The sequence below is a fragment of the Pinus tabuliformis genome, chromosome 6 (genome assembly GCF_031772625.1).
Source record: "Pinus tabuliformis cultivar Carrire ecotype Pingquan chromosome 6, CPIR1, whole genome shotgun sequence".
NCBI lineage: Eukaryota > Viridiplantae > Streptophyta > Pinopsida > Pinales > Pinaceae > Pinus > Pinus tabuliformis.
The window spans coordinates 891,232,439-891,252,309 of record NC_142292.1 but is presented as its reverse complement, the minus strand read 5'-3'; positions in this window follow the sequence as shown (position 1 = coordinate 891,252,309).

Below are 19,871 nucleotides of genomic sequence, written 5' to 3'. Positions count from 1 at the left end.
TTGTTGAAGATACATAGGTTCAAATTCCTCTAGCTATTCAAAAGCAAGAATCAGTTCAAAATTCCATTTGGAACTTTTTTTTTTTAATTTTAATTTTATTTTTATTTTTATGGGGCATATTCTAAAGAGGGAAACAGTGCAGGGGTTTTACTTCTTTCCCCAAAAGGTGATATGATCCCTCTTTCCTATAAATTACAATTTGATTCAAAAATTATTTTATAGAATATGAGGCTCTAATTCTTGGATTACAAGTTTCAATACTCGAAACCACACCAAAGCAAAACCACTTACCCCTCACGGTGCCCGCGAGGATGGTATGTCGATTTAGTCAATCCGACCAAGCAGTGACAAGAGAGCATGTCACCCTCCACATTACTTCCATGTCACTTCCTTTTATTTTACCTTTATCCCTCTGTACTCCCTCATCATCTCACACATCCTACCGCCACATCATTTTTTTGTACTCCTTTGTTTGTATTGTCATAAATTCAACTTTTCCTACTTTATCATCGAAAAACCCCCATTCTCAATCTTTTTTTCACTCAGTCCACTATTTTTTTCTCCAGCTACTAGTCTCAAGTACATTTATTCCACCACCAATTTCTGTTGAGGATCCCAGGTACTAGAATTTTTAGCCACCTTTTATTACATCTAACATTTGAATTCAAAATGGCCAGAAGAGTTTCTTTGTCTGGTTCATCTACTCACATACCCTTAATGGACATGGAGAGGGATATTTTTTAACCTTTCATGATTTTAGTTTAATGGAATTCCATCAAAGTTTGTTGGTCAGTAAAATTGAGTTTGAAATCTTCCTTCAGGGGGTTGATCCTGGATCTGCATCAAGTGAGCCATAAGCATCAAGAGCATAAGAGTCTCGAGTTCCAAAATAGTTTATTTTGGAAAATTTAAAGAACATTTTATTTTGTAATTTTGAAAAGGTTTGAAAATATTTTAGTCTTTTTAATGTTTTAAGAAAACTGAGTAGTTTAAAAGTGGTTAGGGTAGTTAATAGTTTTCATAACTGCCCCTCAATATAAAATTTTCTTTAAAAAATGAACAACCGACCAATTTTGAGGTTCCTAATTTTTTCTTGGAGGCATAATTTTGTTGTGTAATGTCCAAATTTTCTTGGATAAGTAGTAAAATTTCCAGATTATTCCATATATGTGTTGATTATAGCATGTTATTTTGTCTCTATAAGTCATTTATATGTTATTATTCCATGGGGAAATGCATAATGAAGTTGTTGGTTCTTTTTCATTAACAAATTTACCAATTCTTTGAAAGTAGTAGAAATCACCTATAGATTTTATTAAAAGTAACCTTAAACTATGCTCCACATTTTTCATCATTTCATCTTCTTACATTTGAAAATTTCAACTATGGTTTTGTGTAAAGGATTATGTTTTCAACCCTCTGCATTGAATCTTTTTCTTTGTATTCTTTCTTGTCATACTACAACTTTAGTAAGTTATACTCACAGACTTCTTGGCCATCTTGAAGGGTTTTTTTCCGTTTCTCCAAGAGCAGGAATTAGATTACATTTTGAAGAAACATCACTAGGAAACCATGTTTCAAGTCATAAAAGAAAATGTTTTTTCTTATTTTAAATATATCTCCTAGGCATTGGCCTCCTCTCAACCAGAAGTTGTCCCTAGGGTTACAATAATGGTTATGCTTTTTATTTTTCATGATAAAGAAACCTAGTGAAAAGGACAAGTTTTTGCATCCCTTTCACTTGAAATGTTTTTCCCTGGCCCCAATATGAGGAGGATATGTGGCATGAATGTAGTTATTTCAAAATGTGAGACTAGATGCATTTGGTGCATTTTTAAAGCTATATTTGTGTCAATGTTGTGTTACTTCAAGGTTTTGGTGTATTTTTTCACAACTAGAGTACTTGAAAGAGTTGTGGCAAGTAGGTATTACACACTTAAAGTTTTGTGGTGCATTTACTCTTAGCACATAACCTTTTTTTGTGTAAAAGGAAGGTTTAACTATTCTTATACTTTCAAGTCTATGTTATTTATGATCCAAGTGAAAATTAGCAACTTGAGAATGTCAAAGGTTATGACAACGCATGAAATTAAAAAAATATATGCAATTTTAGTGATATGTAATGTATTTAGGGCTTAATTTGTTTAATTCCTCTTTGGAGTTATTACACAATGATTTATTTGATGTTTTAAAATATAATGGATCAACTACTCTACATACATTTTGGGATTTCAACCATTTAATCCAATTATATTCTTGAGTCGACTGGTGTTCAGTTTATACTAAGCTAAGCTGTTACTTCTCCTTGTCAACCTTATAAGATGAATATTGGTTCACCCACATCTTGTTTACCTCAACAGGTTGTTAAAATGATTGAATTAGACCTCTCTCTCCTTGGAGTCTTCAAGATCCTAAGTTAATGCATGGAAATACATAACAATTTTGGAACAAGTTAGGAGTGTGTGAAACCCATATTTATTGTTATCATTATAATTATTTCCCATATAAGTAATAATATCTTTTCAAAGCCCATGGGGCAACTCAATTGGAAGTAAAAATCTCATTAAGTTTTGTAAACCATGAGATTCAAGGTTCAAATTCCCAATTGGTTCAAACGAACAATTAAAAGAAATAATAGCTTTTCAAATTTTCATTTATATTTTGAACTCTCTTCTTCAATTATTGCCATATACTATGGTCTTCATTTAAAAATATTCCTAGAGATGTCTTGCACAAGAGACAAGTGTCTACCTCTCATGGGTTAATGAACCCTAGCTAATTACAATAACTTATAATTATGATGCTCCTTGATAAGGACTCTAGATGATAATGGATAATTTCATCTTCTTCACCTTTATTTTATATTTCTTTCATTTTATTGTCAAACTCTTTGTGTGAGTCATATTTGAGTCTCAAAACCCTCCCATAGTAATAATCAGACCTAGAAACTAAGAAAACAAGAAATTTAAGGCAAATGAAAGAAAACAAATCAAGTATCTTAGAGTTATATTTGAGTCTCAAAACTCTCCCATACCATCATCACACGCATCTACTATAACTATGTCAAATGTCAGTGCATACAAGCACGACAAAAAAACAAAACAAAAACAAAAACAAAAAATAAAATCAACATTGGCCCCATTCATAGGTCACTCCGTGTGAGGTTAAAATAAAGCATAATTTCCACTAATTGATAAACTTTAAGTGGTGGATTAGTCCTTAGAGGTAAGCTTGTAACTGGTAACAATAAGCTTGAGATTGGTGATAATTGGTTGAGATACATCATTTTTGCATTCATGGGGGATCATATCCTTAGAGATTGGAAGCATGAGCATAAGATACATATAATGAATTACATTTGATTCATTGAGGCATCACTTGTCCTCTTGATATAAATGGAAAAGAGAATTTCAAATGCAATTTTACAAAACCAAAGTTATTTCCCCATCCCCATTAGGTTAAACCTTTAATATTTTCTAATAAGAACAGTAACTAAGAAATTTTCTAGTACTAACTAAAAACATCCATAGCCATCACATAAGAAAAATACATACCATGATAAAGACACTAAATAATAATAAATAATTTTATCTCCTTTACATTTATGTTATAATTTCATTGTTTTATATTGTTGAATTCTTTGTGTAATTCATACTTTAGTCTTGAAATGCTCACATACCATCAACACATGAATCTACTATAACCATGTCAAATTTCAGTGAATACAAGAATAAACTGAACATATTTCAACATTGCCCAATTCACAGGTCACTATATGTGAGGTTAATTCATTAAAACCTAATTTCCACTAATTGGTAAATGGACAACCTCAAAAATGATTAGATGGACCAAATTTACAATTGTAGATGATGGTATAACCTTGAACGAGATTCTCTTGGTTTCAATAATATATTCTCTATTGAAAAATTCCAACCATGTGAAGTTGGAATCTCATATGGCCTCCCCCCCATCATCCTCAATTCCCCAATACCCAATTTATCTACTATAATATATTTGAAAGAAACATAGTAAGAATCAAGCATAGCTAGAAACTAAGAAAACAAAAATTTAAGGTAAATGAAAGAGAACAAATCAACTGAAAAAATAAATACATACCTTGTCCATTTCAAAATTTTGATATCATTAATATTATTCTTCATCCAACTCAACATCTATATAATCTGATTTAAAAATGTGTTGAAAGGATTGGTGATATCAACATCATCATCAATGTCATTTTCGAGCATATCTTCATTGACATCATCATCAAGAAATACATTTTCTCCTACACTTGGTTCAACTTCTTCAAGTTCTTGATTTGACACATATACTATGACCTACTCATCCATATCATTTTATTCATCAATATGATCATCTTCTTCCACTACATTATACTTTATCGGCCTTTCTCTTGGATCATATCTAACAGCAAAGGGCCAAATCCTATGCTTTCACACTTGAACAATTGTTGCAAACCCTTAGGACCAAAGCCTTCAATGTTTTCAAGTGCCTCTCCACCATCCACATTCACCTTTTGTATATAGGTCCACACAAGTCAATCTCCTCAACTTGGTGTATGAGGTAGTGTTATTGTGCATTAAAGAGTGTAGGAGGTAGATACATTTTCATTTCACACATTAGCTAAGGAATTTATCTCTTCTGATATTTTATATCTTCTTTTTGGATTTCTTTCAATGAAAATCATCTACATATGATGCAAGAAAATAACATGTTTCAAGAAGACGTAATATATGACATTACAATTACAACACATGTGATCAATTTGAACAATAAATTGAAAAAGTATTTTGGATATAAATCACTACATTGCTTTGCTTCTCTATTGAAAATCATGGATATCTATTTCGGTCTAAATTGTTATTTGAGCAAATCCCACTTTGATTGCAAGATTGACTTCCTAAATGTCATTACAAATTTTAACTATTTTTATTCATCCCTCTTACCACCTATGATTCACCATAACATTTTATCACATTCTTCTCGAAGTGAATTGTATCAAACAAATGAGGTATTTGTAAGTCCTCATAATAGGTAAACCTCATGAGTTGACTGGGATAACTTATCATTCCTCGTGGAAGCCCATTATTAATTCCCCCGTGACCTTGATGAAGCATATAAGAAATCACAATAATAATTGTCAAATACAGTAAAATAAATTCAATAAAAATAAAATTTCAAAACATTACATATATGATACATAAAAAAATTGTGTCGCACCTTGAATATTTCAATTATATTCGAACTTCCATAGATGAGGTGTCATTCTTGTTGGTTTTAATCAAATCCCCTCTTTCCCACTAAATATTTTTTATTTTTAGTAGTACTACCTATCGTTCTTAGAGAGGAAGTGCCTATACTCATCAAACACCTTTCCTAGTCTTTTTTAGTAACAAGATTTCATCTTAGGACAACAAAGTAGACATGAAAATTTACCCTTTGTTTAAAGACCTACAAGAGATGGATTAACATGAATTATGTGAAAGGATTATTAAAAAAAACATGAATGATATATTCAAATAATTATATACTAATAAAGCGAAATATTAGAACATGATTACATACCAAAACAATGTGTTTGTCCTGGGGAATCATTAATTTCCCATACAAGTATTCCATGGAAATGAAATTTGCTATGCCTTATTGGTTTGCGAATTCCATACATAATGACACCAACTGATAACATTAGTAACCTATCAATAAGAGGCTCAATACATTCATGTCTTTAACTTGGTACTTACCTAATTGTTTGAAATTACACATAATTACTACCATGATGTGCATATATAAGTAAATAAATAAATAAAATATATTATGCAACAACAAAAAATAAATGAGAATGTTACATTCCAAAAAGTAATGTAAAAAAATACATGGAACAATCATTATCAACAGTATATTCTCCCTCTTTATTGGCATCCAAGGAGGAAGGTTATTGTTGATAACAAAAATTGGCTATACTTAGTAAATAGACTTGATCTCTCCAAATGGATTAACATTGTCAAAGCCAATAAAATCCTAACATTTTGAGGTTTATCTTTAGAAATCAACCATTTTTCCTGAATTTCCCTAATTGTATAACCATTTGCAGGAATTCAAAGAACACCATCTCCAATTCTTGTCCATGTATGGTAATCCATAAACTATCCTATACTTTTGCACCTAAACAATTCCCACAAACATGGATTATGGGAATATGACCAAGCACGTTTGAGGCACTTTCTTTGTTATTTGATTGGTTCGATATCTACTTTTACATTGTGGGCATTTTATTTTTGATGCATGTTGTCCATAATATATAATATGATCATTAGGACATGCATCTATAGGTTGGCACTCCATTCAATTTTCTTTCATAATGACATATAAATATTAGTATGTGCAAGGTAATATATTTGATGACGCTAACATAAATTCACCTACAAATCTACAATAGTATTAATAGTGTAAATAATATTAATTGTAAATATTGCATTCTTATTTTACACATTAATTAAAAATTATAAAAAGGAAAAAAAACAACTTTTATGTATAATAGGTGATGGAACATATTACATACATTAGGATATGTGTCATGCAAGTGTTTGACAAACCATTCAAAACCTTTAAGTTCACCAACAATAATGTAGCAAAGAGAATATTTTCTCTTGAGCCTTCATAGAGTGGTTTCATTGTCTTTTCTAGTAGAGGTACATAAAAAATAACATCATTGTCCTCATCCTAATCATTCACTCATTGAATGAACAAGCCTTGAATTTATTCATTTGTCCCATCATATTGAATTATGTTATTATTGTCATCTTCTTCCATAGGATCATTAAATTGATCTTCAATATTTACTCCATGTTCCTCAACTTGTACAACTAATTTCTACTACTACTTGGCGCATTCAAACACCTAAGGGGTCAACTTAACTTTATAATTAGAAATAATCATGCAAATATTTTCTACATAAAAAATATTATAACAATATAAAATTTTACAAATATGATTAATGTAAAAATTATATATAATGAATATATAGCTTACTGAGATATGATATTCCTTTGGTCCCCCTTCAATGTGCCCATCTCTCCTACAATGTCTTTTAATGGTTTCTTTTAACATTTTATGAGACATAAGCTACCACTTTTAGTACAAGGGAGGTAACATCTCCCATAATGCCCTTGATTTGTTTCCCTACTAATGTTTTTTTGGCATTCTTCAAAAAGAAAAAGATATGTGATCATTGTGTTATAAAATTGAGTGGTGTAATGACAAGAAGACCATATAACCTTTTAGAATTTAATTATAAAAGTATAACGACAAGAAGACCATATAACCTTTTAGAATTGTTGTAAATATAAAAAATATGTTGCAATGTCTCTTAAGTGCGACATATTTATAAATTCATTTATCATTGGAATAATGACATTCATTGATGAAGTCAAGGTTGACTAGTCAAAAAAGTGACCAACATTTTGAATATCACAATAGGTAGAAGTGTGTTGGTCTTGATGAACCCTGAAACTATCACAATTAGGATGATGTGGAGATGGCTCGTAAGACTGGCGAACACAAGTGGATTACACAAAATAAATAAACAAAAATTTGACATTATTCTTGTACTTTTCAATGATACAATTTATTTTAGCCATACCATAAAAGTATTTCATCGAATTTTATTCTTATATGTAGTAGAGAATACACATAGTGCCTAAACCACATTGAACTAGTTCTTTCATAGTTATCACGTTAAAATTTTCATTAGTTGAAAATAAGTGTTAAAAAGGAACTATAATTATATGCAATTACAACATTAGTAGAGTTGGTACAATTGTCTACATCTCATGAGGCTCTGCATGCAAAAAAGATGCAACTGGTTGTGGAAAGAGACCAAGCAGTGCAAAGAGAATAAATGTTGAGGAAAGCAGTGGGGAAGGTCTTCAATAACCTTCGAAAATACCTAATGGAGGTGGATACACTAATAGAGGGGAAGTTGATGAATATTAGTGAGGGAATTTAGGGTCTCCAAGTAAAATTTGTAGAGTTTGAGTCACAAACAATGCCAAGCACTCCACTTGAAGAAAAAAAGTGCATGGAGAGGAAACATTCAACCATAATGACTGTTGAGTGGGTCAAAGGATTGGAAAAATAATAAAACTAGATTTATGAGGAAGGAATGTGGTTCTTGACCAAGTTTTTGGAAAGTGAAGAGCTAAAACAAGTGGAAAAAAGGATCCAAACAAATTTGGAGAAGGAAAATAAGCTCAAAGATAACTTGAACACATTGCCACTAAATAAGCGCGGGGCCATAATCTTAGAGAATGCGTAGTTGAGAATGTAAATAAATGAAATGAAAGATGACTATAAGAAATTATCATAGAAAGACACTACAAGATGGGGCGATGAAGGTTACAAACATGATTGGGAAAACATATCAGGAAGTTAAACTAGTAGGGTGGGGAGGGGAAGAAAAGCTAAAGAGCCCTATTACAGTGGAGATGAAAAAACATATTTTGGGACAAGCAAAAAAAGTGAAGACAAAGGTGATCGTTCTATTTCCCAATGGCATAGTCTATTTATTGTATGCAACACTATTTGCAAAGGGTTGGCATTTCTCGGAACTGTGGGAGAGAAACTCAGTCACTCACTGTACATTTTGACAGAGAATTAATGAAAGATTGCAGCTCTGGTTCATGAGATTCCTATGGTGTGAGTTTAGAAAATGTATCTTATTTATGTTTCATATCTATTTCGTTATGTTTCATATTTTCATTCACATTCATTTCTAGTGAAAACTTTCTAAGTAAAAAAGGTAGAATTCAGTGCACTGCTCTACCTTGGGATAGTTTTCATGTTCTATGTTTTCTTTTGTTGAAAAGGATTCATGTATTTATGCCCTTTTCACACTCTCAAACAATCTCTCCACCTCACATTTTTTCAAATCTAATTGCTAGACTTTCCGCCTGTCTTGCCTCACGAAATAACCTGCGTCTTTGAGTTAAATTCTCTGCTCATGCTATTCCTTGGCCCCACACATCCCAGAAAACTCAGTTATTCTTCAAACATCTCCATCATATTTATTTACCTAGCCTAAAATCAGTATCCATTTTTGAGTCATCTCAGACCCTATTTTTTATTTTCCTGAGTGTGACCCGGAGAGAGCCCTCTCTTGTTTTGGTAGGGCTAGCTACCGGACTGAGTGTGGTTTTTGGTTACCCTGAATTTTGCCTTCCTTCAACCTAAGGCAAATTTAGGTGCTAACACTTATCACCTCTAACAACATAGAACTAGGTAACTACGTGCAACATTGAGATACTTGCATGAAAATATAAAGGTGTTATTTGTATCCTAGAACAAGATGAAGTTTATTCCATGCTTATATTCTCCCACAATCCTAATTTAAATCGATTAACAATTCTAAAAGCTACAACTAAAATACAAGTATAAAGGATCTCTGTCAAACTATAAATATCTAGTATGATTTGAAGCCGGGGAATAGGAAACCACATATAGGATGAAGGTTTGTCAAATTAATATGATATATTCACAAAAATAGAAATTTAACCCCTTTCCATATACAAAACTTATTCTTACTATTGATATTTTCTCTACCCCTCACTAGATTGAGGACATTCAATTCAATTTTATTTCATTCATAAAATCCTGTAGATAAAATTGAAGAAATATTTGTTTCTCTATTGGCCTAATTTCAATTTCACTTAGCCATTGGCCTTTCCCATCAGCTTACATTGATTAAATACAAATTTAGAATGAAGTACATTTTCCTAGATCCATAAATCACTCCATGGTTTATTCCCTAAATATGTCATTCTTTTCAAGACATATTTTATTTTTCCTTATTGAGAAAATGTTCCCTATCCATATCTTTTCTAAAACTATTCTATAATAATTAAAATAAACTAAGAATATTTACTAATAAGGAATTAGAAGTCATTTTCAATATTGAAACCCCTTTTGGAGTTTTTCTTCAAAATGTTTCATGGTCTTGGGAAGCTCTAGTGGTCTTGCATCATACTCCTAAGGTAGAAAAAGGCATGACCTCCTAATCATGTGCCATTAATGCCTTAATCCTCCAAGATACAAAATTTTGTGTTGTAGTTGTCCATCTTTCCGTGCATGCTACTATCTTACTACTAATGTTTCCTTTTCTTCTCCAAGATTCCAAATTCTATGTTACTCTTGTCCACTTGCCTTGATGAAGCAAATCTTCTCAGTTAGTTATACTTTGTTGTTGGAATTCCTTCTTCTTTTATTATACCTTCTCCTAATTATAATCTTCATCAACATACACAACTTGTCAATTTCCTCATGCAACTTTGTCATTAACTGTTGTAACTAACTTCCATCTCTTACTTGTTGTTGCATATCTTCCTGGTGCATAAGAGTTTCAGAACTCTTACCAAATTCTATTTTGTACATTTTATTCCCAATCCACTGCTCATGCATTTCATCTTCCTCCTCATTATTTTCTTCGAAGAAAATGTCCCTACTTCACATCCTCTTACTAAAAATGAAATAAAATTTCATTTTTATGGGAAAAACTTATCTCACCTTCCATCATCTTATCTTGTTTTTTCTACACCAACTATTCTTTGCCATCATCTCCCCTTACATCTCTAGCTATAATATTGGGTTCTTTCAGCCACCTTACAAACAACTTCACTTCCTCTTCAAATCCATAAGCATTTTGTCTAAATGTTTCTCTTGATCATCTACTTGATCCTTATTTTGGCTTCCTACATAAGCCATCTTTCTCTTCCCCACTACATTAACAGGTCTTGAAATTGTGTACCATCAACTTCCTTTATTCATTATGGATGATTTTCACTCTAGCCATTTGTTGTTTTATCTTCCCTAATAACAAAAATGTGTTTATGTTCTTCTCTTACAACCTTTGGAATACATATCTCCATCATCTTCATCAATCTTCATAATAGATTCAAATAATTGTCCTTCTTCATTGTCTATGGAACCCACAAACACACACAAATAATTAGCTTCAAAATCATAAGGCTCACTAGACTTTGATGCTTTAGACATAAACTCATCATGCTAGTTTGAATTGTCTATAGAGTTCAAGAGATCCTCAAAAAATCTCTTCTCAATTTCATCGTCATTGGCTCCAAGGATTTATCGTTGTTTAGGTTCACAAAGTTAAACGTCTCATTCAGTAGTTTCCCTATGATTTTTCTCAACTCCTTTGATCTTTTCATCCTTCAAATAATAATTTTTCCTATGCCTTTGTTTCATCTTAAACCACCTCAATTTCACTCTCCCAAGTAGCTTCCATCCATATCCATGGTCTTCTTCTCCTTTCTATAGCAATTCTCTCATCACCTCAAGTTGTACTTTCATAATAGTTATTTCTCTATCTAGTTTGTCATGACTTGATTTTCTATGGCTTCCCTAAGAAACTTTCTTATGACCATTAATAGTCATATTCTTCTTCCCTCTATGAGATTCCTCTTGCTCATTATGAGATGCAATCAATTTTTTATTGAAAACTAACTCCATGAACATGTCGCTAAATACCTTACTAAGATTTTCCATGGCCTAGTATTCTTTCATATTTTTTTTTATTTCCTCCTCTAGAACCGTCTCTAGAGCTCTCCTTACTCTTATCGCTTCTACACTCATCTAGATCACCTCTTTGAGAACGTAATTTTTCCTCCTCCTTTCCATCCTTCAGCTGGAACATGTTCTTTGCCACAATCTTCACAAAATTCCTCTATTCTTGGTTATGGTATTCCTGTTGTAACCACCTTTATATCTACTACTTGTAATCATCAATTTACTTCACATATTTAACTGAAAAACATAAATACCATTTATCTCTTTTCCAAACCTCATTTGAACATGTACTACTGCTACAGTCTTCTCATAATCTTTTTCCTTTCTCTACTAATGCAATGATTTACTCTTCTTCCTCATCGAAAGAACATAATTCTGCTTTCCTTCCAAAGTAGAAAATATCCCCATATCCTGAAGAATTTCAATATTATTTCTATGTAACTATCCATTATAAGATTGAATATAAATTGAAAAGAAAAATAAAATTTACCTTATTGAATTCTTTCAAATCTAATCTTGTTGCAAGCTCCATTTCATCTCCACTTCAATGAGAAATTCTTGCTCTGCTTCATCTTTCTAGAAATAATACCTACTCTGATACTACTTAGGTGCAGGAAAACCATTATTCTTGTGAGTGCATTATCATGGATGTTGATCCACAGAACATCAATATCCATTGATATCCCTTTGGAAATAGTGGCAACGTATATCCACATGCAAAACTAATTTTTCCATGCAGGGTTCCCAAGTCCTACTAAAAGATTTTTCACTCTATGTTGCATGTACATCAAGGATTGTAAGTCACGACTTGAAAATACCACTTTTGGTGTAGCCTCATGCACTTTCCTCCTACAAATAACACTTCAGGAACACTTCTTTGAAAGGTATTTCATTCATCGTGGTTTTTGTTCAAATCCAATGTTCATGATTAAATTTAACAGTTTGACTTCGGAGGTAAGATCTCATTGGTACTTTGTCCTATAACAACTCCACATGTAATAAAAACTATATAAGAAAGGGTGACATGGAATGCTCTCAACATGGAGTGTTTTTTATCTTATTTAGCTTCACACTCTCCTCATAAACTCACATATAGTAGCATATCTTTAAGCTCAGACTTGTGGCCAATCTGCCATACTCCCTCGATTGCTATGCAATTGAATAAATTGCCTTATCTGTGTTGTCAAAATTACTACATGGTCCTTTTGGCCTTACCACCGATTGTATCCTAGGACAAGGTGAATAGACACAACTATGAGATACTTACATGTAGATATTATGGTGTTATTTGTATCCCTCGAAAAATATAAGTTTATTCCATGCTAAGATGCTCTCACAATCATAATATAAAGAGATTACCAATGCTAAAAAACTACAACCAAAAAAATAACTATAAAGGATCTCTCTCAAAATATTAAATATCTAGTATTATCTAAAGCTAGGGAATAGGTGACCACATATAGTATAAAGCTTTTTCAAATTAATACAATATATCCACACTAGCATAAATTTAACCCCTTACCATATACAAAAACTCTTCTTACTACAGATATTGTTTCTACGCCCTCACTAGATTGAGGACATTCATTCATGATAGAATTTAAAATCAATCTATCATCAATTTCATTATTCATAGTGAAATGAATCCCTAATTAATTCCATATTACACATAAAACTGGTATTCCTCATTCACACACACACACACTTGACATTCAATTCTATTTCATTCACAAAATCTTGTACATACAATTCCAAAAATATCCGTTGCTCTCTTGGCCCAATTTCACATTCACTTAGACATTATCTTTTACCTTGAGCTTCTGTTGATTAAATAAAAATTTAGAATAAAGTACATTTCCATAGATCCATGAATCACTCCATGATTTATTCCCTAAATTTGTCATGTTTTGCAAGGAAGATTTTGTCCATAACTTTTCTAAAACTATTCTATAATAATTAAAAGAAGCCGATAATATTTATAAATAAGGAACTAGAATTCATTTTCAATACTGAAACCCATTTTGGGGATTTTATTCAAAAAATCTCTAATGCTCCTGCATTAGATGAGAAGTTTTGAAGGCTTCAATGGGGCAATTGTGAACAATGAATTATTCTAACTCCTTTGAATAAAATATTATTAAATGGTTGTGGAATGAAGCTTGGATTACTTTATATTATGATGAGGATGTTAGTATCCCCAAAAAAATTCAACACAATATATTCCATACTAGACTCAACTTCATCCTTTAGAACTTGGCCTTTAATTTCCTATTGAAAGCCTAAGTTTTCGAACTTTCAGGATAGGAGACTTTGTCCCTAACCCTTGGTCAGATGGTTGGGGGGGTGTATGAGAAAGAGATTATATAAATGGTTCTTCATTCTAATATATGGGATGTTGGGACATAGAAACATCAACTAATTCACAACATCCATCTTATCATTATACCATCTAGTTGGGTTATCAGATATCATTCTATCAAGTCACCAATATATTGGGTGATCGAGATGTGCATGATTTTGAAAAAAATATCGACACTAGTAAGATTCGATAACATCTATTTACTAATGGTGAAATTCCCATTGTCATGCGGAAAGAGTCGATAGTGCGGACACAACCAACCTCCCTAGAAGCTTAAGGCTTTCTAGTGACAAACAAGACAATTAAGAGCAATCCTTCTCTAAATATGCATTTATCATACAAGAAATCAAGTGTTTAGATCCTACCTGTAACCCAACGCTGTTGCAGTAGTCCAGCTTCGTCGATCCGGATGAGCTCCTCCTTCTCTTCGAAACCTGCATTCACTAACAATCAAATGATTAAATAGCACCTGAATATCTCATAAAACAAAACATATTTAACATACAGACCAAGGAGTATATGAAACAACTCATAAATAACAAATTGTTGAGAAGAATGGACTTATTTGTATTAATAGGAAACAAAAGAAACCATTACAACCAGAGCCTTGGTGTTGTGCAAGTTCCTCCCATGGTCCAGCAAGAGTTTTCCTTTACTTTGATCAGCTCACCCACTTCCAAATGAAACAAGAAAGGATGACAATCTCTCCTCACAAGCTTCTACAAGGAAGTCCTAATCTCAGCATCATCTACCCTTAGGAATTTTCAGCTTTCAACCTCCCCTCCCTCTGGCCCAATGCCTGTATTTATAGTGCTGTAGAGGAAGTTAATCAGGTCCACCATCAATGGGATAAGCCCCTATTTTGGGTGGGTTAGCTCCCCTCTTGATGGGATAAGTTCCTCTTCTATAGGGATACATGAACCATCTGGAGGCGCTCCATACACGTCAAACAAGCTTCTAGAATGCTCTAGAAATAACCACAAGTAACTTTTTTGGAGTGAAACTTGCGCTTATTGACCTTTACAGGAGTACGCACCCATTTCTTTACAGACAGAGCGTACAAGTACGCAGGTATTGTGAACTTGGATTGCGTACCCGCAGGTAAGGCTGAGAGAAACTGCGTACCAGAGATAACTTGACTTTAAATGACTTTTCTCTCTTTCTTTGAGTTTGACATGGAAAGCAGAGGCATGAGACTTGCCAAGGAGGATAGTATGACAGTTGATGGAGCCATACTAACTGTAAATAGTCATGGTGACATTTTTTAGTGTAACAGATTGCCCCCTAAAGTGCGAAGTCTGAAGTAGATTTAGGGTTTCAAATCATCTAGGAAGGGTGAAGTACTTTATCATTTCAAGGATTATCTTGTGGAGAGCCTGGTCAGAACCTGCAAATATTCAACACAAAATACATATATAAGATGATATCATCGCTGAGGTAGGCATTCCCATACTCAGATTGAAAACTTTAACTAACAATCTAACTACTACTCTGTTACAGGAATGATTTCGCAATACATCATAATTGTAGACTCTTGTAGACACAGTATGGACGCAGCCATCTGTTTATAGTTAGTCTACTTATATAATGAATACAAAACTCCTCGCAGCCTGGATGGTGGAAACTAGATCCAGGGTCTTCATTTCCACTTCCCGAATTGGTACGATTCTATCCATGTGAATAAATGAGTTGATGTCGAACATGGTAGAAACCACTTGATTACCAGTCAATGATGTAAACCGTTAACAAGTGTGAGAGAGACCACCAGTGATGTCAATGGTTCTCAAAGTACCCAGTACAATCCATGAGATGTGAATGAATGAGTCGATGTCGAACACGTCATGGAATCCTTTGATCGAAAGTCAATGATGTAAACTGTCGTCAAAGGCGAGAAACCTGCCATTGATGCATGCAGACTTCAAGGTACTAACGATTTCTAAGTCATCTCTCTAGATAATGTGCTGATGTCGATAGAAAGCGACCCGTTGCAGGCAAGCCCACAACACGAAATCATAGTTCAAGTTGAAGAAATGTTGCTGTAAGGACTGACTCAGGGATGGTCAAAAATGGATGACAAGTATTTTGCATATGAATGGTTTATTTGCAGAGACCTCTTGAACACATAACGACACGACAGATGGCTTGGCGGCGATTGACCCAAAGTTAATACCCAGAAACGGTTGAAGACTTTCAAAGTGGTTTTAATCAACTTTAAGACAAAGGATTTCCCAACCCAGGTGAATGAAAAGTGTCGTGTTCAAGAGTGGTAGTAAGGTTCTTCTGTGACAAAGGATAACAAATAGGTTCATTCTTCTCTCTTTTCCCCACCATTTCTGGCAAGTACCTCTTTATTTTTTACAAGCTTGAGGAGGATAACATATGCTTGATTATAAGCTCATCCTTCGGATGAGTCCAACTTAGTTTAGATTCGAACCCTAAGAAGGAGTGGTTCGTTCCTGTTTGTAATCGAATAGGTCCTTTACTGTGAAATTTTAACGAGTCCAGTATAGGAGAAACTCGGCGTTTTTCAATTTTAGAGAGTCTGAAAAAACTAAAGAAGACTCCAGGGTTGAACTTTTTCGTAAATTTGTGTCTCCCAAGCCCGAAAAAGTATAAAATAATACCTGAGAGAACCGCTTGATCTTGCGACCAAGGAGTACTTTCATGATTAGTGCCTCTGACCTGAAAAGTAAAAAGCGATCAAGGACACGTCGTTTTATTTCCAGTATCGAGTTTGAAACGACAAAAACCCGGCAATCTTTTCCGTTTTAACGAGTGTAAAAGAAACACTCGGCAATCTTTTCATGTTTTAGGAGTCAGAAAAGGGCTTAAAAGATGACTCTGATGTTTTGGTTCGTGAAAAATGATAATTTTCTCTGAAAGTCCTTGTCCTTTTGTCCTGCACAAAAACAACACATTACTCATACCTGTTTAAGATAGGAAAAAATGCATTGAAAAATATCTCTCTATGGTGAAAAATAAACAAACCTAGCATTCATTTATCCAAAAAACCTATAAAAAGACTTTTTACCATGTCATTTTTACCATTTTACTGTTGAGGGAGAGAAAAGGGCTTTTGACAAGAAACTTCCCGTGGACTTTGCGGAGAATCCGACCGTCGGAATCAAGCACCGTCTCTTTCAGGTATTTCACAACATCCTCCTCTTCAATTTCATCCGTTTAGAATTTCATTTTAGGCTTTAGTTTGATTTTTTAGAGGGTTTGGGGTTTTAGGGTGCGCTTTTCGGGGTACGCAGGTGCCCCATGGGTGACCTGCGTACCCCGACTTTTTCGTATATGGGAAAAAGGTCGGGGTACGCAGCCCACCTTCAGAACAGCTGCATACCGCCGCTCTGTTTCTGAACGCGGGGTGCGTACTCCGCGCAAAGCGGATTTTCAAAACCCCAACTCAAAACCTAACCATCAAAATTTGATTTAATGAATTCTAATCAATGTCTTTTGGTGTGTAGATTGCCCACCATGCTAGATTGGCGTGAAAGAGAACACGAAGATGTGGATTTGGCCGCAATTGATCATCAACCCTCCATTGATGCTTTGAAGGCATGTGGTCTCTACAAGTACTGGGCCATACCTGGCATGAGGGCCCAGGTGCCATTCTTGGAGTGGCTGGTTGAAAGGTGGAACGTCCAGGAACAATGCTTTTACATCGGAGGGCACCAGCTCGAGATAGAGCCCTCCGACATATATTTTCTCACTGGTTTGCCTAATAGGGGCGAGCAACTGTCTCTGTTCGGGACTAGGCCGGGTGGCCAATCCCTTGCTAGTCTCTGACTAGAGTGGTGCAACAATCAGAACCAGGAGAAAGGAATAGAAATCAAGTATATATCCCTGCCCGAACTTATGGTAATTGCCTTTACATTTACCAAACTCTGCGGCACAGCCGCCTTGCACATTGCCACCGGGTCCCGGATGCGGATGGCGATAGATTGCTACCGAGGCACCATTTTCAACTGGTGCGATGCTGTGTTGGCCAACATGAAGGGCCAACTAACTAGGGCAAAGAACGGGCAATTAAAGACCTTTGGATATGGGCCTTTAGTTGTGAGCTTTGCCCTAGAGAGAGTTCCGATGCTTATCCCTCAGCATCTCACTGTTGCAGTTGGGCCACCTCGGGAGCCCAAGTTGATACGATGGGTTACGGTGATGGCCCGGCATCCTGATGAGGGAGCGGGAGTTGTTCGATTTCCTGCGGGTTACTTTCACTGGTTGGAGAACCAGGTCTTTGCGATTCAGGACTTTCCTTATGCCGGAGTAGATTTTCGCGGTGATCCGGACATGGTTCTTCCACAGGGAGAACAATGGGACGACAGAGGTATTTCATTTTCCACAAGTTTTTAAATTATTTACTTTTTATTTGTTTTTATATCGTCTCAAAACTGACAGTGACAATTTTCAAAATGCAGATGTAGGTCCACAGCGTCCGGCCAATCTCCGGCCATTCGAGAGAAGAGTACCAGTTGCACCAGCACCGGCCCCACAGGATGCGGCCGCAGAGACCTTAGCCGAGCTGGAACAGGACCTAGAGCGTCTCACGGCGGACATACCAGAGACGACTATAGACGATATTCCTATTCGGCTTCAGCGCTATGTGGTCGCAGTCCCAGGACCTATCAGGGGGTTCCTGTGTAGGGTAGCGCAGGCAGTGGTCTCGTATAGAGAGCACCACCAGTGATTGGCTAGTCACTTTTTGTAGACACATATGACATTTTTGGTTTTTTGTACTTATCATTTTTGCTGATCATAAGGTGCTTTTCAACCTATGATCGAAGACGATGTATATTTTTTGACACACTCCTATCTATATATATCATTATTACCAGCTTATTTTGTTAAACATGTGTGATTCGATGTTAATGTTTTTAAATTTACATGTATGATTATCGCAAATGTCTGTCTAACATTCGAGAAGCAATTGCATCTGCTAATGTATTAAAAGACCTTGGAATATGTTGATATTCGATGTAATCAAATTCACGTTCCAAAAGACGCACTCTCAAAAATAACCTTAATAATACTGGATTTCTAATGGCATAAACTCTATTAAGCTGTAATACAACGAGTTCAGAATCTAACCTCACTATCAAACTCCGAATCCCAAATGAAATAGATTCAGATAATAACTCAATCACTGCACTGTATTCTGCAATGTTGTTTGTTGTTTGACCGAGGCTCACCCCATGCATAGAAACTAACTCGTCAGAGGGCGAATAGATAACCCAAGCTGCGGAAGAGATATTCCATGTACTACGACAAGCACCATCAGCAAAACCAATGTACGTTTGGAGAGGCATCGACATCTGCAAACATCAAAGGTAAAACCAAGATAAGCAGAATAACGACGAAAAACACACTTTCTAAACTAAGCACACTGTCTATTCTAACAAACACACTAGCTAGAAAGAGAAAATTAACCTAACTATCCTAACAAAAAATCTTCACACCCACCATTTAAGCATAGTACCTCTTTAGGTAAAGTCCATTTCTGGGTTTACCCAAAGAGTCCCCATCAAAGTCAACCAGCTCATAGGCCCCTTTTGCTAGCTTTCGCTTAACAATGTAGGGTCCATGCCACATAGGAACGAATTTTCCAGCACCTAATTTATCGTTAGCTTGATCATACAATAGCACTAGGTCTCCTTCCGAAAAATTTCGAGGGGTCACATTTCGATCATACTGAGCTTTCATTCGTTTTGCATGAGTCTCGATTGCCAGTGCAACATCGCGTCGAGTCTCATCTAATTGAGCTAAGTATAATAAACGCTTCTCCTCTTCGGAAGTAGCTGGAAGTAATTCGACAGCCATTTGAAGTGATGGGATTTCGCATTCAATGGGCAGCACGGCTTCCAAACCATAAACTAGTTGGAAAGGAGTGAACCCTGTTGATGTTTTCACCGAA